The sequence below is a fragment of the Brachyhypopomus gauderio genome, unplaced genomic scaffold, assembly GCF_052324685.1.
Source record: "Brachyhypopomus gauderio isolate BG-103 unplaced genomic scaffold, BGAUD_0.2 sc111, whole genome shotgun sequence".
In the NCBI taxonomy this organism is placed as follows: domain Eukaryota; kingdom Metazoa; phylum Chordata; class Actinopteri; order Gymnotiformes; family Hypopomidae; genus Brachyhypopomus; species Brachyhypopomus gauderio.
Window position 1 is genome coordinate 587134 of NW_027506932.1, and position 21657 is coordinate 608790.

Below are 21657 nucleotides of genomic sequence, written 5' to 3' on the forward strand. Positions count from 1 at the left end.
CTGTTTAAACGTTGACATGTCTTAGAAGCAGATGTCACAACAATGCAGTAAAGAAGAGCACTGTACATAATTTTAGTCAAATAACATACAAAGGGCTCGTCCGGGATTTGAACCCGGGACCTCTCACACCCGAAGCGAGAATCATACGACTAGACCAACGAGCCTACTAGTTCAAGATTTGATTTCTTATTTTGGCCTTTTGAGGCGTTTATTTAGGCTTTTTTGGCTCTTTTGCCTAGTGCACATTCTCAGTCTTGACTACACACATCTATGTATCACGCTTTTATGCACAAATCAGTTGGCATTTGGGCTGAAAAGACAGTAACACAATTCAACTCCTGGAGACTGTACTTGAAAACGTAATGTACCACACGTGCTAGGGAAAATACAGTCCCGTCTTGTCATGCTAATGTAAGAGCCAGATGTGCTAGATCTATGCTCTGTGGACACTGGCTTAACAGCAAATTATTTATTCACCCTCACTCGTCTGCAGTTGCGATTCACTTAGTGAAAGGTATCGCTAGTGTAATAGCTACCAGAGCATCCACATTTTTGTTGTCAATGTAGGCTTGGCTGGCAATTTAACCCAAAAAAGGGCCAGGGATCTCTTGCTTCTAAACAATAACCGAAGCTGTAGTCCAAAAAGTTGCTTTGCCATTCAGAAATGGTCTATTTTAATGTTGACATGTCTTAGATGCAGATGTCACAACAATGCAGTAAAGTAGAGCACTGTACATAGTTTTAGTCAAATAACATATAAAGGGCTCGTCCGGGATTTGAACCCGGGACCTCTCGCACCCAAAGCGAGAATCATACGCCTAGACCAATGAGCCTACTAGTTCTGTATTTGCTTTCTTATTTTGGCCTTTTGAGGCGTTTATTTTGGCTTTTTTTGGCTCTTTTGCCTAGTGCACAGTCTCAGTCTTGACTACACACATGAATGTATCAAGCCCTTATGCACAAATCAGTTGGCATTTGGGCTGAAAAGACAGTAACACAATTCAACTCCTGGAGACTGTACTTGAAAACGTAATATACCACACGTGCTAGGGAAAATACAGTCCCGTCTTGTCATGCTAATGTAAGAGCCAGATGTGCTAGATCTATGCTCTGTGGACACTGGCTTAACAGCAAATTATTTATTCACCCTCACTCGTCTGCAGTTGCGATTCACTTCGTGACAGGTATCGCTATTGTAATAGCTACCAGAGCATCCACATTTTTGTTGTCAATGTAGGCTTGGCTGGCAATTTAACCCAAAAAAGGGCCAGGGATCTCTCGCTTCTAAACAATAACAGAATAACTGAAGATGTAGTCCAACAAGCTGCTTTGCCATTCAGAAACGGTCTGTTTAAACGTTGACATGTCTTAGAAGCAGATGTCACAACAATGCAGTAAAGAAGAGCACTGTACATAATTTTAGTCAAATAACATATAAAGGGCTTGTCCGGGATTTGAACCCAGGAACTCTCACACCCGAAGCGAGAATCATACGACTAGACCAACGAGCCTACTATTTCAACATTTGCTTTCTTATTTTGGCCTTTTGAGGCGTTTATTTTGGCTTTTTTTGGCTCTTTTGCCTAGTGCACAGTCTCAGTCTTGACTACACACATGAATGTATCAAGCCCTTATGCACAAATCAGTTGGCATTTGGGCTGAAAAGACAGTAACACAATTCAACTCCTGGAGACTGTACTTGAAAACGTAATATACTACACGTGCTAGGGAAAATACAGTCCCGGCTTGTCATGCTAATGTAAGAGCCAGATGTGCTAGATCTATGCTCTGTGGACACTGGCTTAACAGCAAATTATTTATTCACCCTCACTCGTCTGCAGTTGCGATTCACTTCGTGACAGGTATCGCTATTGTAATAGCTACCAGAGCATCCACATTTTTGTTGTCAATGTAGGCTTGGCTGGCAATTTAACCCAAAAAAGGGCCAGGGATCTCTTGCTTCTAAACAATAACCGAAGCTGTAGTCCAAAAAGTTGCTTTGCCATTCAGAAATGGTCTATTTTAATGTTGACATGTCTTAGATGCAGATGTCACAACAATGCAGTAAAGTAGAGCACTGTACATAGTTTTAGTCAAATAACATCTAAAGGGCTCGTCCGGGATTTGAACCCGGGACCTCTCGCACCCAAAGCGAGAATCATACGCCTAGACCAACGAGCCTACTAGTTCAACATTTGCTTTCTTATTTTGGCCTTTTGAGGCGTTTATTTTGGATTTTTTTGGCTCTTTTGCCTAGTGCACAGTCTCAGTCTTGACTACACACATGAATGTATCAAGCCCTTATGCACAAATCAGTTGGCATTTGGGCTGAAAAGACAGTAACACAATTCAACTCCTGGAGACTGTACTTGAAAACGTAATATACCACACGTGCTAGGGAAAATACAGTCCCGTCTTGTCATGCTAATGTAAGAGCCAGATGTGCTAGATCTATGCTCTGTGGACACTGGATTAACAGCAAATTATTTATTCACCCTCACTCGTCTGCAGTTGCGATTCACTTAGTGAAAAGTATCGCTAGTGTAATAGCTACCAGAGCATCCACATTTTTGTTGTCAATGTAGGCTTGGCTGGCAATTTAACCCAAAAAAGGGCCAGGGATCTCTCGCTTCTAAACAATAACAGAATAACTGAAGATGTAGTCCAACAAGCTGCTTTGCCATTCAGAAACGGTCTGTTTAAACGTTGACATGTCTTAGAAGCAGATGTCACAACAATGCAGTAAAGAAGAGCACTGTACATAATTTTAGTCAAATAACATATAAAGGGCTTGTCCGGGATTTGAACCCAGGACCTCTCACACCCGAAGCGAGAATCATACGACTAGACCAACGAGCCTACTATTTCAACATTTGCTTTCTTATTTTGGCCTTTTGAGGCGTTTATTTTGGCTTTTTTTGGCTCTTTTGCCTAGTGCACAGTCTCAGTCTTGACTACACACATGAATGTATCAAGCCCTTATGCACAAATCAGTTGGCATTTGGGCTGAAAAGACAGTAACACAATTCAACTCCTGGAGACTGTACTTGAAAACGTAATATACCACACGTGCTAGGGAAAATACAGTCCCGTCTTGTCATGCTAATGTAAGAGCCAGATGTGCTAGATCTATGCTCTGTGGACACTGGCTTAACAGCAAATTATTTATTCACCCTCACTCGTCTGCAGTTGCGATTCACTTAGTGAAAGGTATCGCTAGTGTAATAGCTACCAGAGCATCCACATTTTTGTTGTCAATGTAGGCTTGGCTGGCAATTTAACCCAAAAAAGGGCCAGGGATCTCTTGCTTCTAAACAATAACCGAAGCTGTAGTCCAAAAAGTTGCTTTGCCATTCAGAAATGGTCTATTTTAATGTTGACATGTCTTAGATGCAGATGTCACAACAATGCAGTAAAGTAGAGCACTGTACATAGTTTTAGTCAAATAACATATAAAGGGCTCGTCCGGGATTTGAACCCGGGACCTCTCGCACCCAAAGCGAGAATCATACGCCTAGACCAATGAGCCTACTAGTTCTGTATTTGCTTTCTTATTTTGGCCTTTTGAGGCGTTTATTTTGGCTTTTTTTGGCTCTTTTGCCTAGTGCACAGTCTCAGTCTTGACTACACACATGAATGTATCAAGCCCTTATGCACAAATCAGTTGGCATTTGGGCTGAAAAGACAGTAACACAATTCAACTCCTGGAGACTGTACTTGAAAACGTAATATACCACACGTGCTAGGGAAAATACAGTCCCGTCTTGTCATGCTAATGTAAGAGCCAGATGTGCTAGATCTATGCTCTGTGGACACTGGCTTAACAGCAAATTATTTATTCACCCTCACTCGTCTGCAGTTGCGATTCACTTCGTGACAGGTATCGCTATTGTAATAGCTACCAGAGCATCCACATTTTTGTTGTCAATGTAGGCTTGGCTGGCAATTTAACCCAAAAAAGGGCCAGGGATCTCTCGCTTCTAAACAATAACAGAATAACTGAAGATGTAGTCCAACAAGCTGCTTTGCCATTCAGAAACTGTCTGTTTAAACGTTGACATGTCTTAGAAGCAGATGTCACAACAATGCAGTAAAGAAGAGCACTGTACATAATTTTAGTCAAATAACATATAAAGGGCTTGTCCGGGATTTGAATCCAGGACCTCTCACACCCGAAGCGAGAATCATACGACTAGACCAACGAGCCTACTAGTTCAAGATTTGATTTCTTATTTTGGCCTTTTGAGGCGTTTATTTAGGCTTTTTTGGCTCTTTTGCCTAGTGCACATTCTCAGTCTTGACTACACACATCTATGTATCACGCTTTTATGCACAAATCAGTTGTCATTTGGGCTGAAAAGACAGTAACACAATTCAACTCCTGAAGACTGTACTTGAAAACGTAATGTACCACACGTGCTAGGGAAAATACAGTCCCGGCTTGTCATGCTAACGTAAGAGCCAGATGTGCTAGATCTATGCTCTGTGGACACTGGCTTAACAGCAAATTATTTATTCACCCTCACTCGTCTGCAGTTGCGATTCACTTAGTGAAAGGTATCGCTAGTGTAATAGCTACCAGAGCATCCACATTTTTGTTGTCAATGTAAGCTTGGCTGGCAATTTAACCCAAAAAAGGGCCAGGGATCTCTTGCTTCTAAACAATAACCGAAGCTGTAGTCCAAAAAGTTGCTTTGCCATTCAGAAATGGTCTATTTTAATGTTGACATGTCTTAGATGCAGATGTCACAACAATGCAGTAAAGTAGAGCACTGTACATAGTTTTAGTCAAATAACATATAAAGGGCTCGTCCGGGATTTGAACCCGGGACCTCTCGCACCCAAAGCGAAAATCACACGCCTAGACCAACGAGCCTACTAGTTCAAGATTTGCTTTCTTATTTTGGCCTTTTGAGGCGTTTATTTTGGCTTTTTTTGGCTCTTTTGCCTAGTGCACAGTCTCAGTCTTGACTACACACATGAATGTATCAAGCCCTTATGCACAAATCAGTTGGCATTTGGGCTGAAAAGACAGTAACACAATTCAACTCCTGGAGACTGTACTTGAAAACGTAATATACCACACGTGCTAGGGAAAATACAGTCCCGTCTTGTCATGCTAATGTAAGAGCCAGATGTGCTAGATCTATGCTCTGTGGACACTGGCTTAACAGCAAATTATTTATTCACCCTCACTCGTCTGCAGTTGCGATTCACTTCGTGACAGGTATCGCTATTGTAATAGCTACCAGAGCATCCACATTTTTGTTGTCAATGTAGGCTTGGCTGGCAATTTAACCCAAAAAAGGGCCAGGGATCTCTCGCTTCTAAACAATAACAGAATAACCGAAGATGTAGTCCAACAAGCTGCTTTGCCATTCAGAAACGGTCTGTTTAAACGTTGACATGTCTTAGAAGCAGATGTCACAACAATGCAGTAAAGAAGAGCACTGTACATAATTTTAGTCAAATAACATATAAAGGGCTTGTCTGGGATTTGAACCCAGGACCTCTCACACCCGAAGCGAGAATCATACGACTAGACCAACGAGCCTACTAGTTCAAGATTTGATTTCTTATTTTGGCCTTTTGAGGCGTTTGTTTAGGCTTTTTTGGCTCTTTTGCCTAGTGCACATTCTCAGTCTTGACTACACACATCTATGTATCACGCTTTTATGCACAAATCAGTTGGCATTTGGGCTGAAAAGACAGTAACACAATTCAACTCCTGAAGACTGTACTTGAAAACGTAATGTACCACACGTGCTAGGGAAAATACAGTCGCGGCTTGTCATGCTAATGTAAGAGCAAGATGTGCTAGATCTATGCTCTGTGGACACTGGCTTAACAGCAAATTATTTATTCACCCTCACTCGTCTGCAGTTGCGATTCACTTAGTGAAAAGTATCGCTAGTGTAATAGCTACCAGAGCATCCACATTTTTGTTGTCAATGTAGGCTTGGCTGGCAATTTAACCCAAAAAAGGGCCAGGGATCTCTCGCTTCTAAACAATAACAGAATAACTGAAGATGTAGTCCAACAAGCTGCTTTGCCATTCAGAAACGGTCTGTTTAAACGTTGACATGTCTTAGAAGCAGATGTCACAACAATGCAGTAAAGAAGAGCACTGTACATAATTTTAGTCAAATAACATATAAAGGGCTTGTCCGGGATTTGAACCCAGGACCTCTCACACCCGAAGCGAGAATCATACGACTAGACCAACGAGCCTACTATTTCAACATTTGCTTTCTTATTTTGGCCTTTTGAGGCGTTTATTTTGGCTTTTTTGGCTCTTTTGCCTAGTGCACAGTCTCAGTCTTGACTACACACATGAATGTATCAAGCCCTTATGCACAAATCAGTTGGCATTTGGGCTGAAAAGACAGTAACACAATTCAACTCCTGGAGACTGTACTTGAAAACGTAATATACCACACGTGCTAGGGAAAATACAGTCCCGTCTTGTCATGCTAATGTAAGAGCCAGATGTGCTAGATCTATGCTCTGTGGACACTGGCTTAACAGCAAATTATTTATTCACCCTCACTCGTCTGCAGTTGCGATTCACTTAGTGAAAGGTATCGCTAGTGTAATAGCTACCAGAGCATCCACATTTTTGTTGTCAATGTAGGCTTGGCTGGCAATTTAACCCAAAAAAGGGCCAGGGATCTCTTGCTTCTAAACAATAACCGAAGCTGTAGTCCAAAAAGTTGCTTTGCCATTCAGAAATGGTCTATTTTAATGTTGACATGTCTTAGATGCAGATGTCACAACAATGCAGTAAAGTAGAGCACTGTACATAGTTTTAGTCAAATAACATATAAAGGGCTCGTCCGGGATTTGAACCCGGGACCTCTCGCACCCAAAGCGAAAATCACACGCCTAGACCAACGAGCCTACTAGTTCAAGATTTGCTTTCTTATTTTGGCCTTTTGAGGCGTTTATTTTGGCTTTTTTTGGCTCTTTTGCCTAGTGCACAGTCTCAGTCTTGACTACACACATGAATGTATCAAGCCCTTATGCACAAATCAGTTGGCATTTGGGCTGAAAAGACAGTAACACAATTCAACTCCTGGAGACTGTACTTGAAAACGTAATATACCACACGTGCTAGGGAAAATACAGTCCCGTCTTGTCATGCTAATGTAAGAGCCAGATGTGCTAGATCTATGCTCTGTGGACACTGGCTTAACAGCAAATTATTTATTCACCCTCACTCGTCTGCAGTTGCGATTCACTTCGTGACAGGTATCGCTATTGTAATAGCTACCAGAGCATCCACATTTTTGTTGTCAATGTAGGCTTGGCTGGCAATTTAACCCAAAAAAGGGCCAGGGATCTCTCGCTTCTAAACAATAACAGAATAACCGAAGATGTAGTCCAACAAGCTGCTTTGCCATTCAGAAACGGTCTGTTTAAACGTTGACATGTCTTAGAAGCAGATGTCACAACAATGCAGTAAAGAAGAGCACTGTACATAATTTTAGTCAAATAACATATAAAGGGCTTGTCTGGGATTTGAACCCAGGACCTCTCACACCCGAAGCGAGAATCATACGACTAGACCAACGAGCCTACTAGTTCAAGATTTGATTTCTTATTTTGGCCTTTTGAGGCGTTTGTTTAGGCTTTTTTGGCTCTTTTGCCTAGTGCACATTCTCAGTCTTGACTACACACATCTATGTATCACGCTTTTATGCACAAATCAGTTGGCATTTGGGCTGAAAAGACAGTAACACAATTCAACTCCTGAAGACTGTACTTGAAAACGTAATGTACCACACGTGCTAGGGAAAATACAGTCGCGGCTTGTCATGCTAATGTAAGAGCAAGATGTGCTAGATCTATGCTCTGTGGACACTGGCTTAACAGCAAATTATTTATTCACCCTCACTCGTCTGCAGTTGCGATTCACTTAGTGAAAAGTATCGCTAGTGTAATAGCTACCAGAGCATCCACATTTTTGTTGTCAATGTAGGCTTGGCTGGCAATTTAACCCAAAAAAGGGCCAGGGATCTCTCGCTTCTAAACAATAACAGAATAACTGAAGATGTAGTCCAACAAGCTGCTTTGCCATTCAGAAACGGTCTGTTTAAACGTTGACATGTCTTAGAAGCAGATGTCACAACAATGCAGTAAAGAAGAGCACTGTACATAATTTTAGTCAAATAACATATAAAGGGCTTGTCCGGGATTTGAACCCAGGACCTCTCACACCCGAAGCGAGAATCATACGACTAGACCAACGAGCCTACTATTTCAACATTTGCTTTCTTATTTTGGCCTTTTGAGGCGTTTATTTTGGCTTTTTTGGCTCTTTTGCCTAGTGCACAGTCTCAGTCTTGACTACACACATGAATGTATCAAGCCCTTATGCACAAATCAGTTGGCATTTGGGCTGAAAAGACAGTAACACAATTCAACTCCTGGAGACTGTACTTGAAAACGTAATATACCACACGTGCTAGGGAAAATACAGTCCCGTCTTGTCATGCTAATGTAAGAGCCAGATGTGCTAGATCTATGCTCTGTGGACACTGGCTTAACAGCAAATTATTTATTCACCCTCACTCGTCTGCAGTTGCGATTCACTTAGTGAAAGGTATCGCTAGTGTAATAGCTACCAGAGCATCCACATTTTTGTTGTCAATGTAGGCTTGGCTGGCAATTTAACCCAAAAAAGGGCCAGGGATCTCTTGCTTCTAAACAATAACCGAAGCTGTAGTCCAAAAAGTTGCTTTGCCATTCAGAAATGGTCTATTTTAATGTTGACATGTCTTAGATGCAGATGTCACAACAATGCAGTAAAGTAGAGCACTGTACATAGTTTTAGTCAAATAACATATAAAGGGCTCGTCCGGGATTTGAACCCGGGACCTCTCGCACCCAAAGCGAGAATCATACGCCTAGACCAATGAGCCTACTAGTTCCGTATTTGCTTTCTTATTTTGGCCTTTTGAGGCGTTTATTTTGGCTTTTTTTGGCTCTTTTGCCTAGTGCACAGTCTCAGTCTTGACTACACACATGAATGTATCAAGCCCTTATGCACAAATCAGTTGGCATTTGGGCTGAAAAGACAGTAACACAATTCAACTCCTGGAGACTGTACTTGAAAACGTAATATACCACACGTGCTAGGGAAAATACAGTCCCGTCTTGTCATGCTAATGTAAGAGCCAGATGTGCTAGATCTATGCTCTGTGGACACTGGCTTAACAGCAAATTATTTATTCACCCTCACTCGTCTGCAGTTGCGATTCACTTCGTGACAGGTATCGCTATTGTAATAGCTACCAGAGCATCCACATTTTTGTTGTCAATGTAGGCTTGGCTGGCAATTTAACCCAAAAAAGGGCCAGGGATCTCTCGCTTCTAAACAATAACAGAATAACTGAAGATGTAGTCCAACAAGCTGCTTTGCCATTCAGAAACTGTCTGTTTAAACGTTGACATGTCTTAGAAGCAGATGTCACAACAATGCAGTAAAGAAGAGCACTGTACATAATTTTAGTCAAATAACATATAAAGGGCTTGTCCGGGATTTGAACCCAGGACCTCTCACACCCGAAGCGAGAATCATACGACTAGACCAACGAGCCTACTAGTTCAAGATTTGATTTCTTATTTTGGCCTTTTGAGGCGTTTATTTAGGCTTTTTTGGCTCTTTTGCCTAGTGCACATTCTCAGTCTTGACTACACACATCTATGTATCACGCTTTTATGCACAAATCAGTTGTCATTTGGGCTGAAAAGACAGTAACACAATTCAACTCCTGAAGACTGTACTTGAAAACGTAATGTACCACACGTGCTAGGGAAAATACAGTCCCGGCTTGTCATGCTAACGTAAGAGCCAGATGTGCTAGATCTATGCTCTGTGGACACTGGCTTAACAGCAAATTATTTATTCACCCTCACTCGTCTGCAGTTGCGATTCACTTAGTGAAAGGTATCGCTAGTGTAATAGCTACCAGAGCATCCACATTTTTGTTGTCAATGTAAGCTTGGCTGGCAATTTAACCCAAAAAAGGGCCAGGGATCTCTTGCTTCTAAACAATAACCGAAGCTGTAGTCCAAAAAGTTGCTTTGCCATTCAGAAATGGTCTATTTTAATGTTGACATGTCTTAGATGCAGATGTCACAACAATGCAGTAAAGTAGAGCACTGTACATAGTTTTAGTCAAATAACATATAAAGGGCTCTTCCGGGATCTCTCGCACCCAAAGCGAGAATCATACGCCTAGACCAAAAAGCCTACTAGTTCGAGATTTGCTTTCTTATTTTGGCCTTTTGAGGCGTTTATTTTGGCTTTTTTGGCTCTTTTGCCTAGTGCACAGTCTCAGTCTTGACTACACACATGAATGTATCAAGCCCTTATGCACAAATCAGTTGGTATTTGGGCTAAAAAGACAGTAACACAATTCAACTCCTGGAGACTGTACTTGAAAGCGTAATGTACCACACGTGCTAGGGAAAATACAGTCCCGGCTTGTCATGCTAATGTAAGAGCCAGATGTGCTAGATCTATGCTCTGTGGACACTGGCTTAACAGCAAATTATTTATTCACCCTCACTCGTCTGCAGTTGCGATTCACTTCGTGACAGGTATCGCTATTGTAATAGCTACCAGAGCATCCACATTTTTGTTGTCAATGTAGGCTTGGCTGGCAATTTAACCCAAAAAAGGGCCAGGGATCTCTTGCTTCTAAACAATAACCGAAGCTGTAGTCCAAAAAGTTGCTTTGCCATTCAGAAATGGTCTATTTTAATGTTGACATGTCTTAGATGCAGATGTCACAACAATGCAGTAAAGTAGAGCACTGTACATAGTTTTAGTCAAATAACATATAAAGGGCTCTTCCGGGATTTGAACCCGGGACCTCTCACACCCGAAGCGAGAATCATACGACTAGACCAACGAGCCTACTAGTTCAACATTTGATTTCTTTTTTTGTCCTTTTGAGGCGTTTATTTTGGCTTTTTTGGCTCTTTTGCCTAGTGCACAGTCTCAGTCTTGACTACACACATGAATGTATCAAGCCCTTATGCACAAATCAGTTGGTATTTGGGCTAAAAAGACAGTAACACAATTCAACTCCTGGAGACTGTACTTGAAAGCGTAATGTACCACACGTGCTAGGGAAAATACAGTCCCGGCTTGTCATGCTAATGTAAGAGCCAGATGTGCTAGATCTATGCTCTGTGGACACTGGCTTAACAGCAAATTATTTATTCACCCTCACTCGTCTGCAGTTGCGATTCACTTAGTGAAAGGTATCGCTAGTGTAATAGCTACCAGAGCATCCACATTTTTGTTGTCAATGTAGGCTTGGCTGGCAATTTAACCCAAAAAAGGGCCAGGGATCTCTTGCTTCTAAACAATAACCGAAGCTGTAGTCCAAAAAGTTGCTTTGCCATTCAGAAATGGTCTATTTTAATGTTGACATGTCTTAGATGCAGATGTCACAACAATGCAGTAAAGTAGAGCACTGTACATAGTTTTAGTCAAATAACATCTAAAGGGCTCGTCCGGGATTTGAACCCGGGACCTCTCGCACCCAAAGCGAGAATCATACGCCTAGACCAACGAGCCTACTAGTTCAACATTTGCTTTCTTATTTTGGCCTTTTGAGGCGTTTATTTTGGCTTTTTTTGGCTCTTTTGCCTAGTGCACAGTCTCAGTCTTGACTACACACATGAATGTATCAAGCCCTTATGCACAAATCAGTTGGCATTTGGGCTGAAAAGACAGTAACACAATTCAACTCCTGGAGACTGTACTTGAAAACGTAATATACCACACGTGCTAGGGAAAATACAGTCCCGTCTTGTCATGCTAATGTAAGAGCCAGATGTGCTAGATCTATGCTCTGTGGACACTGGCTTAACAGCAAATTATTTATTCACCCTCACTCGTCTGCAGTTGCGATTCACTTCGTGACAGGTATCGCTATTGTAATAGCTACCAGAGCATCCACATTTTTGTTGTCAATGTAGGCTTGGCTGGCAATTTAACCCAAAAAAGGGCCAGGGATCACTTGCTTCTAAACAATAACCGAAGCTGTAGTCCAAAAAGTTGCTTTGCCATTCAGAAATGGTCTATTTTAATGTTGACATGTCTTAGATGCAGATGTCACAACAATGCAGTAAAGTAGAGCACTGTACATAGTTTTAGTCAAATAACATATAAAGGGCTCTTCCGGGATTTGAACCCGGGACCTCTCACACCCGAAGCGAGAATCATACGACTAGACCAACGAGCCTACTAGTTCAACATTTGATTTCTTTTTTTGTCCTTTTGAGGCGTTTATTTTGGCTTTTTTGGCTCTTTTGCCTAGTGCACAGTCTCAGTCTTGACTACACACATGAATGTATCAAGCCCTTATGCACAAATCAGTTGGTATTTGGGCTAAAAAGACAGTAACACAATTCAACTCCTGGAGACTGTACTTGAAAGCGTAATGTACCACACGTGCTAGGGAAAATACAGTCCCGGCTTGTCATGCTAATGTAAGAGCCAGATGTGCTAGATCTATGCTCTGTGGACACTGGCTTAACAGCAAATTATTTATTCACCCTCACTCGTCTGCAGTTGCGATTCACTTAGTGAAAGGTATCGCTAGTGTAATAGCTACCAGAGCATCCACATTTTTGTTGTCAATGTAGGCTTGGCTGGCAATTTAACCCAAAAAAGGGCCAGGGATCTCTTGCTTCTAAACAATAACCGAAGCTGTAGTCCAAAAAGTTGCTTTGCCATTCAGAAATGGTCTATTTTAATGTTGACATGTCTTAGATGCAGATGTCACAACAATGCAGTAAAGTAGAGCACTGTACATAGTTTTAGTCAAATAACATATAAAGGGCTCGTCCGGGATTTGAACCCGGGACCTCTCGCACCCAAAGCGAGAATCATACGCCTAGACCAACGAGCCTACTAGTTCAACATTTGCTTTCTTATTTTGGCCTTTTGAGGCGTTTATTTTGGCTTTTTTTGGCTCTTTTGCCTAGTGCACAGTCTCAGTCTTGACTACACACATGAATGTATCAAGCCCTTATGCACAAATCAGTTGGCATTTGGGCTGAAAAGACAGTAACACAATTCAACTCCTGGAGACTGTACTTGAAAACGTAATATACCACACGTGCTAGGGAAAATACAGTCCCGTCTTGTCATGCTAATGTAAGAGCCAGATGTGCTAGATCTATGCTCTGTGGACACTGGCTTAACAGCAAATTATTTATTCACCCTCACTCGTCTGCAGTTGCGATTCACTTCGTGACAGGTATCGCTATTGTAATAGCTACCAGAGCATCCACATTTTTGTTGTCAATGTAGGCTTGGCTGGCAATTTAACCCAAAAAAGGGCCAGGGATCACTTGCTTCTAAACAATAACCGAAGCTGTAGTCCAAAAAGTTGCTTTGCCATTCAGAAATGGTCTATTTTAATGTTGACATGTCTTAGATGCAGATGTCACAACAATGCAGTAAAGTAGAGCACTGTACATAGTTTTAGTCAAATAACATATAAAGGGCTCTTCCGGGATTTGAACCCGGGACCTCTCACACCCGAAGCGAGAATCATACGACTAGACCAACGAGCCTACTAGTTCAACATTTGATTTCTTTTTTTGTCCTTTTGAGGCGTTTATTTTGGCTTTTTTGGCTCTTTTGCCTAGTGCACAGTCTCAGTCTTGACTACACACATGAATGTATCAAGCCCTTATGCACAAATCAGTTGGTATTTGGGCTAAAAAGACAGTAACACAATTCAACTCCTGGAGACTGTACTTGAAAGCGTAATGTACCACACGTGCTAGGGAAAATACAGTCCCGGCTTGTCATGCTAATGTAAGAGCCAGATGTGCTAGATCTATGCTCTGTGGACACTGGCTTAACAGCAAATTATTTATTCACCCTCACTCGTCTGCAGTTGCGATTCACTTAGTGAAAGGTATCGCTAGTGTAATAGCTACCAGAGCATCCACATTTTTGTTGTCAATGTAGGCTTGGCTGGCAATTTAACCCAAAAAAGGGCCAGGGATCTCTTGCTTCTAAACAATAACCGAAGCTGTAGTCCAAAAAGTTGCTTTGCCATTCAGAAATGGTCTATTTTAATGTTGACATGTCTTAGATGCAGATGTCACAACAATGCAGTAAAGTAGAGCACTGTACATAGTTTTAGTCAAATAACATATAAAGGGCTCGTCCGGGATTTGAACCCGGGACCTCTCGCACCCAAAGCGAGAATCATACGCCTAGACCAACGAGCCTAATAGTTCCGTATTTGCTTTCTTATTTTGGCCTTTTGAGGCGTTTATTTTGGCTTTTTTTGGCTCTTTTGCCTAGTGCACAGTCTCAGTCTTGACTACACACATGAATGTATCAAGCCCTTATGCACAAATCAGTTGGCATTTGGGCTGAAAAGACAGTAACACAATTCAACTCCTGGAGACTGTACTTGAAAACGTAATATACCACACGTGCTAGGGAAAATACAGTCCCGTCTTGTCATGCTAATGTAAGAGCCAGATGTGCTAGATCTATGCTCTGTGGACACTGGCTTAACAGCAAATTATTTATTCACCCTCACTCGTCTGCAGTTGCGATTCACTTCGTGACAGGTATCGCTATTGTAATAGCTACCAGAGCATCCACATTTTTGTTGTCAATGTAGGCTTGGCTGGCAATTTAACCCAAAAAAGGGCCAGGGATCTCTCGCTTCTAAACAATAACAGAATAACTGAAGATGTAGTCCAACAAGCTGCTTTGCCATTCAGAAACGGTCTGTTTAAACGTTGACATGTCTTAGAAGCAGATGTCACAACAATGCAGTAAAGAAGAGCACTGTACATAATTTTAGTCAAATAACATATAAAGGGCTTGTCCGGGATTTGAACCCAGGACCTCTCACACCCGAAGCGAGAATCATACGACTAGACCAACGAGCCTACTAGTTCAAGATTTGATTTCTTATTTTGGCCTTTTGAGGCGTTTATTTAGGCTTTTTTGGCTCTTTTGCCTAGTGCACAGTCTCAGTCTTGACTACACACATGAATGTATCAAGCCCTTATGCACAAATCAGTTGGTATTTGGGCTAAAAAGACAGTAACACAATTCAACTCCTGGAGACTGTACTTGAAAGCGTAATGTACCACACGTGCTAGGGAAAATACAGTCCCGGCTTGTCATGCTAATGTAAGAGCCAGATGTGCTAGATCTATGCTCTGTGGACACTGGCTTAACAGCAAATTATTTATTCACCCTCACTCGTCTGCAGTTGCGATTCACTTAGTGAAAGGTATCGCTAGTGTAATAGCTACCAGAGCATCCACATTTTTGTTGTCAATGTAGGCTTGGCTGGCAATTTAACCCAAAAAAGGGCCAGGGATCTCTTGCTTCTAAACAATAACCGAAGCTGTAGTCCAAAAAGTTGCTTTGCCATTCAGAAATGGTCTATTTTATTGTTGACATGTCTTAGATGCAGATGTCACAACAATGCAGTAAAGTAGAGCACTGTACATAGTTTTAGTCAAATAACATATAAAGGGCTCGTCCGGGATTTGAACACGGGACCTCTCGCACCCAAAGCGAGAATCATACGCCTAGACCAACGAGCCTACTAGTTCCGTATTTGCTTTCTTATTTTGGCCTTTTGAGGCGTTTATTTTGGCTTTTTTTGGCTCTTTTGCCTAGTGCACAGTCTCAGTCTTGACTACACACATGAATGTATCAAGCCCTTATGCACAAATCAGTTGGCATTTGGGCTGAAAAGACAGTAACACAATTCAACTCCTGGAGACTGTACTTGAAAACGTAATATACCACACGTGCTAGGGAAAATACAGTCCCGTCTTGTCATGCTAATGTAAGAGCCAGATGTGCTAGATCTATGCTCTGTGGACACTGGCTTAACAGCAAATTATTTATTCACCCTCACTCGTCTGCAGTTGCGATTCACTTCGTGACAGGTATCGCTATTGTAATAGCTACCAGAGCATCCACATTTTTGTTGTCAATGTAGGCTTGGCTGGCAATTTAACCCAAAAAAGGGCCAGGGATCACTTGCTTCTAAACAATAACCGAAGCTGTAGTCCAAAAAGTTGCTTTGCCATTCAGAAATGGTCTATTTTAATGTTGACATGTCTTAGATGCAGATGTCACAACAATGCAGTAAAGTAGAGCACTGTACATAGTTTTAGTCAAATAACATATAAAGGGCTCTTCCGGGATTTGAACCCGGGACCTCTCACACCCGAAGCGAGAATCATACGACTAGACCAACGAGCCTACTAGTTCAACATTTGATTTCTTTTTTTGTCCTTTTGAGGCGTTTATTTTGGCTTTTTTGGCTCTTTTGCCTAGTGCACAGTCTCAGTCTTGACTACACACATGAATGTATCAAGCCCTTATGCACAAATCAGTTGGTATTTGGGCTAAAAAGACAGTAACACAATTCAACTCCTGGAGACTGTACTTGAAAGCGTAATGTACCACACGTGCTAGGGAAAATACAGTCCCGGCTTGTCATGCTAATGTAAGAGCCAGATGTGCTAGATCTATGCTCTGTGGACACTGGCTTAACAGCAAATTATTTATTCACCCTCACTCGTCTGCAGTTGCGATTCACTTAGTGAAAGGTATCGCTAGTGTAATAGCTACCAGAGCATCCACATTTTTGTTGTCAATGTAGGCTTGGCTGGCAATTTAACCCAAAAAAGGGCCAGGGATCTCTTGCTTCTAAACAATAACCGAAGCTGTAGTCCAAAAAGTTGCTTTGCCATTCAGAAATGGTCTATTTTAATGTTGACATGTCTTAGATGCAGATGTCACAACAATGCAGTAAAGTAGAGCACTGTACATAGTTTTAGTCAAATAACATATAAAGGGCTCGTCCGGGATTTGAACCCGGGACCTCTCGCACCCAAAGCGAGAATCATACGCCTAGACCAACGAGCCTACTAGTTCAACATTTGCTTTCTTATTTTGGCCTTTTGAGGCGTTTATTTTGGCTTTTTTTGGCTCTTTTGCCTAGTGCACAGTCTCAGTCTTGACTACACACATGAATGTATCAAGCCCTTATGCACAAATCAGTTGGCATTTGGGCTGAAAAGACAGTAACACAATTCAACTCCTGGAGACTGTACTTGAAAACGTAATATACCACACGTGCTAGGGAAAATACAGTCCCGTCTTGTCATGCTAATGTAAGAGCCAGATGTGCTAGATCTATGCTCTGTGGACACTGGCTTAACAGCAAATTATTTATTCACCCTCACTCGTCTGCAGTTGCGATTCACTTAGTGAAAGGTATCGCTAGTGTAATAGCTACCAGAGCATCCACATTTTTGTTGTCAATGTAGGCTTGGCTGGCAATTTAACCCAAAAAAGGGCCAGGGATCTCTTGCTTCTAAACAATAACCGAAGCTGTAGTCCAAAAAGTTGCTTTGCCATTCAGAAATGGTCTATTTTAATGTTGACATGTCTTAGATGCAGATGTCACAACAATGCAGTAAAGTAGAGCACTGTACATAGTTTTAGTCAAATAACATCTAAAGGGCTCGTCCGGGATTTGAACCCGGGACCTCTCGCACCCAAAGCGAGAATCATACGCCTAGACCAACGAGCCTACTAGTTCAACATTTGCTTTCTTATTTTGGCCTTTTGAGGCGTTTATTTTGGCTTTTTTTGGCTCTTTTGCCTAGTGCACAGTCTCAGTCTTGACTACACACATGAATGTATCAAGCCCTTATGCACAAATCAGTTGGCATTTGGGCTGAAAAGACAGTAACACAATTCAACTCCTGGAGACTGTACTTGAAAACGTAATATACCACACGTGCTAGGGAAAATACAGTCCCGTCTTGTCATGCTAATGTAAGAGCCAGATGTGCTAGATCTATGCTCTGTGGACACTGGCTTAACAGCAAATTATTTATTCACCCTCACTCGTCTGCAGTTGCGATTCACTTCGTGACAGGTATCGCTATTGTAATAGCTACCAGAGCATCCACATTTTTGTTGTCAATGTAGGCTTGGCTGGCAATTTAACCCAAAAAAGGGCCAGGGATCACTTGCTTCTAAACAATAACCGAAGCTGTAGTCCAAAAAGTTGCTTTGCCATTCAGAAATGGTCTATTTTAATGTTGACATGTCTTAGATGCAGATGTCACAACAATGCAGTAAAGTAGAGCACTGTACATAGTTTTAGTCAAATAACATATAAAGGGCTCTTCCGGGATTTGAACCCGGGACCTCTCACACCCGAAGCGAGAATCATACGACTAGACCAACGAGCCTACTAGTTCAACATTTGATTTCTTTTTTTGTCCTTTTGAGGCGTTTATTTTGGCTTTTTTGGCTCTTTTGCCTAGTGCACAGTCTCAGTCTTGACTACACACATGAATGTATCAAGCCCTTATGCACAAATCAGTTGGTATTTGGGCTAAAAAGACAGTAACACAATTCAACTCCTGGAGACTGTACTTGAAAGCGTAATGTACCACACGTGCTAGGGAAAATACAGTCCCGGCTTGTCATGCTAATGTAAGAGCCAGATGTGCTAGATCTATGCTCTGTGGACACTGGCTTAACAGCAAATTATTTATTCACCCTCACTCGTCTGCAGTTGCGATTCACTTAGTGAAAGGTATCGCTAGTGTAATAGCTACCAGAGCATCCACATTTTTGTTGTCAATGTAGGCTTGGCTGGCAATTTAACCCAAAAAAGGGCCAGGGATCTCTTGCTTCTAAACAATAACCGAAGCTGTAGTCCAAAAAGTTGCTTTGCCATTCAGAAATGGTCTATTTTAATGTTGACATGTCTTAGATGCAGATGTCACAACAATGCAGTAAAGTAGAGCACTGTACATAGTTTTAGTCAAATAACATATAAAGGGCTCGTCCGGGATTTGAACCCGGGACCTCTCGCACCCAAAGCGAGAATCATACGCCTAGACCAACGAGCCTACTAGTTCAACATTTGCTTTCTTATTTTGGCCTTTTGAGGCGTTTATTTTGGCTTTTTTTGGCTCTTTTGCCTAGTGCACAGTCTCAGTCTTGACTACACACATGAATGTATCAAGCCCTTATGCACAAATCAGTTGGCATTTGGGCTGAAAAGACAGTAACACAATTCAACTCCTGGAGACTGTACTTGAAAACGTAATATACCACACGTGCTAGGGAAAATACAGTCCCGTCTTGTCATGCTAATGTAAGAGCCAGATGTGCTAGATCTATGCTCTGTGGACACTGGCTTAACAGCAAATTATTTATTCACCCTCACTCGTCTGCAGTTGCGATTCACTTCGTGACAGGTATCGCTATTGTAATAGCTACCAGAGCATCCACATTTTTGTTGTCAATGTAGGCTTGGCTGGCAATTTAACCCAAAAAAGGGCCAGGGATCACTTGCTTCTAAACAATAACCGAAGCTGTAGTCCAAAAAGTTGCTTTGCCATTCAGAAATGGTCTATTTTAATGTTGACATGTCTTAGATGCAGATGTCACAACAATGCAGTAAAGTAGAGCACTGTACATAGTTTTAGTCAAATAACATATAAAGGGCTCTTCCGGGATTTGAACCCGGGACCTCTCACACCCGAAGCGAGAATCATACGACTAGACCAACGAGCCTACTAGTTCAACATTTGATTTCTTTTTTTGTCCTTTTGAGGCGTTTATTTTGGCTTTTTTGGCTCTTTTGCCTAGTGCACAGTCTCAGTCTTGACTACACACATGAATGTATCAAGCCCTTATGCACAAATCAGTTGGTATTTGGGCTAAAAAGACAGTAACACAATTCAACTCCTGGAGACTGTACTTGAAAGCGTAATGTACCACACGTGCTAGGGAAAATACAGTCCCGGCTTGTCATGCTAATGTAAGAGCCAGATGTGCTAGATCTATGCTCTGTGGACACTGGCTTAACAGCAAATTATTTATTCACCCTCACTCGTCTGCAGTTGCGATTCACTTAGTGAAAGGTATCGCTAGTGTAATAGCTACCAGAGCATCCACATTTTTGTTGTCAATGTAGGCTTGGCTGGCAATTTAACCCAAAAAAGGGCCAGGGATCTCTTGCTTCTAAACAATAACCGAAGCTGTAGTCCAAAAAGTTGCTTTGCCATTCAGAAATGGTCTATTTTAATGTTGACATGTCTTAGATGCAGATGTCACAACAATGCAGTAAAGTAGAGCACTGTACATAGTTTTAGTCAAATAACATATAAAGGGCTCGTCCGGGATTTGAACCCGGGACCTCTCGCACCCAAAGCGAGAATCATACGCCTAGACCAACGAGCCTAATAGTTCCGTATTTGCTTTCTTATTTTGGCCTTTTGAGGCGTTTATTTTGGCTTTTTTTGGCTCTTTTGCCTAGTGCACAGTCTCAGTCTTGACTACACACATGAATGTATCAAGCCCTTATGCACAAATCAGTTGGCATTTGGGCTGAAAAGACAGTAACACAATTCAACTCCTGGAGACTGTACTTGAAAACGTAATATACCACACGTGCTAGGGAAAATACAGTCCCGTCTTGTCATGCTAATGTAAGAGCCAGATGTGCTAGATCTATGCTCTGTGGACACTGGCTTAACAGCAAATTATTTATTCACCCTCACTCGTCTGCAGTTGCGATTCACTTCGTGACAGGTATCGCTATTGTAATAGCTACCAGAGCATCCACATTTTTGTTGTCAATGTAGGCTTGGCTGGCAATTTAACCCAAAAAAGGGCCAGGGATCTCTCGCTTCTAAACAATAACAGAATAACTGAAGATGTAGTCCAACAAGCTGCTTTGCCATTCAGAAACGGTCTGTTTAAACGTTGACATGTCTTAGAAGCAGATGTCACAACAATGCAGTAAAGAAGAGCACTGTACATAATTTTAGTCAAATAACATATAAAGGGCTTGTCCGGGATTTGAACCCAGGACCTCTCACACCCGAAGCGAGAATCATACGACTAGACCAACGAGCCTACTAGTTCAAGATTTGATTTCTTATTTTGGCCTTTTGAGGCGTTTATTTAGGCTTTTTTGGCTCTTTTGCCTAGTGCACAGTCTCAGTCTTGACTACACACATGAATGTATCAAGCCCTTATGCACAAATCAGTTGGTATTTGGGCTAAAAAGACAGTAACACAATTCAACTCCTGGAGACTGTACTTGAAAGCGTAATGTACCACACGTGCTAGGGAAAATACAGTCCCGGCTTGTCATGCTAATGTAAGAGCCAGATGTGCTAGATCTATGCTCTGTGGACACTGGCTTAACAGCAAATTATTTATTCACCCTCACTCGTCTGCAGTTGCGATTCACTTAGTGAAAGGTATCGCTAGTGTAATAGCTACCAGAGCATCCACATTTTTGTTGTCAATGTAGGCTTGGCTGGCAATTTAACCCAAAAAAGGGCCAGGGATCTCTTGCTTCTAAACAATAACCGAAGCTGTAGTCCAAAAAGTTGCTTTGCCATTCAGAAATGGTCTATTTTATTGTTGACATGTCTTAGATGCAGATGTCACAACAATGCAGTAAAGTAGAGCACTGTACATAGTTTTAGTCAAATAACATATAAAGGGCTCGTCCGGGATTTGAACACGGGACCTCTCGCACCCAAAGCGAGAATCATACGCCTAGACCAACGAGCCTA

General features: G+C 41.8%; 9 non-coding genes across 9 annotated transcripts; all 9 read right to left on the bottom strand.

Annotated features, from left to right (window-relative positions):
• Positions 1 to 92: 92 nt before the first annotated feature.
• On the bottom strand, positions 93 to 164 carry trnap-cgg (transfer RNA proline (anticodon CGG)). Its single transcript has one exon. It is a non-coding gene; the product is annotated as a tRNA-Pro (tRNA).
• Positions 165 to 2109: 1945 nt separating this feature from the next.
• Positions 2110 to 2181, bottom strand: trnap-ugg (transfer RNA proline (anticodon UGG)). The gene has a single exon. It is a non-coding gene; the product is annotated as a tRNA-Pro (tRNA).
• A 9343-nt stretch (positions 2182 to 11524) lies between these two features.
• trnap-ugg (transfer RNA proline (anticodon UGG)) lies at positions 11525 to 11596 on the bottom strand. Its single transcript has one exon. It is a non-coding gene; the product is annotated as a tRNA-Pro (tRNA).
• Positions 11597 to 12863: 1267 nt separating this feature from the next.
• Positions 12864 to 12935, bottom strand: trnap-ugg (transfer RNA proline (anticodon UGG)). Its single transcript has one exon. It is a non-coding gene; the product is annotated as a tRNA-Pro (tRNA).
• A 1267-nt stretch (positions 12936 to 14202) lies between these two features.
• On the bottom strand, positions 14203 to 14274 carry trnap-ugg (transfer RNA proline (anticodon UGG)). Its single transcript has one exon. It is a non-coding gene; the product is annotated as a tRNA-Pro (tRNA).
• A 2614-nt stretch (positions 14275 to 16888) lies between these two features.
• trnap-ugg (transfer RNA proline (anticodon UGG)) lies at positions 16889 to 16960 on the bottom strand. The gene has a single exon. It is a non-coding gene; the product is annotated as a tRNA-Pro (tRNA).
• A 598-nt stretch (positions 16961 to 17558) lies between these two features.
• trnap-ugg (transfer RNA proline (anticodon UGG)) lies at positions 17559 to 17630 on the bottom strand. The gene has a single exon. It is a non-coding gene; the product is annotated as a tRNA-Pro (tRNA).
• A 1267-nt stretch (positions 17631 to 18897) lies between these two features.
• Positions 18898 to 18969, bottom strand: trnap-ugg (transfer RNA proline (anticodon UGG)). The gene has a single exon. It is a non-coding gene; the product is annotated as a tRNA-Pro (tRNA).
• A 1267-nt stretch (positions 18970 to 20236) lies between these two features.
• trnap-ugg (transfer RNA proline (anticodon UGG)) lies at positions 20237 to 20308 on the bottom strand. Its single transcript has one exon. It is a non-coding gene; the product is annotated as a tRNA-Pro (tRNA).
• Positions 20309 to 21657: the final 1349 nt, after the last annotated feature.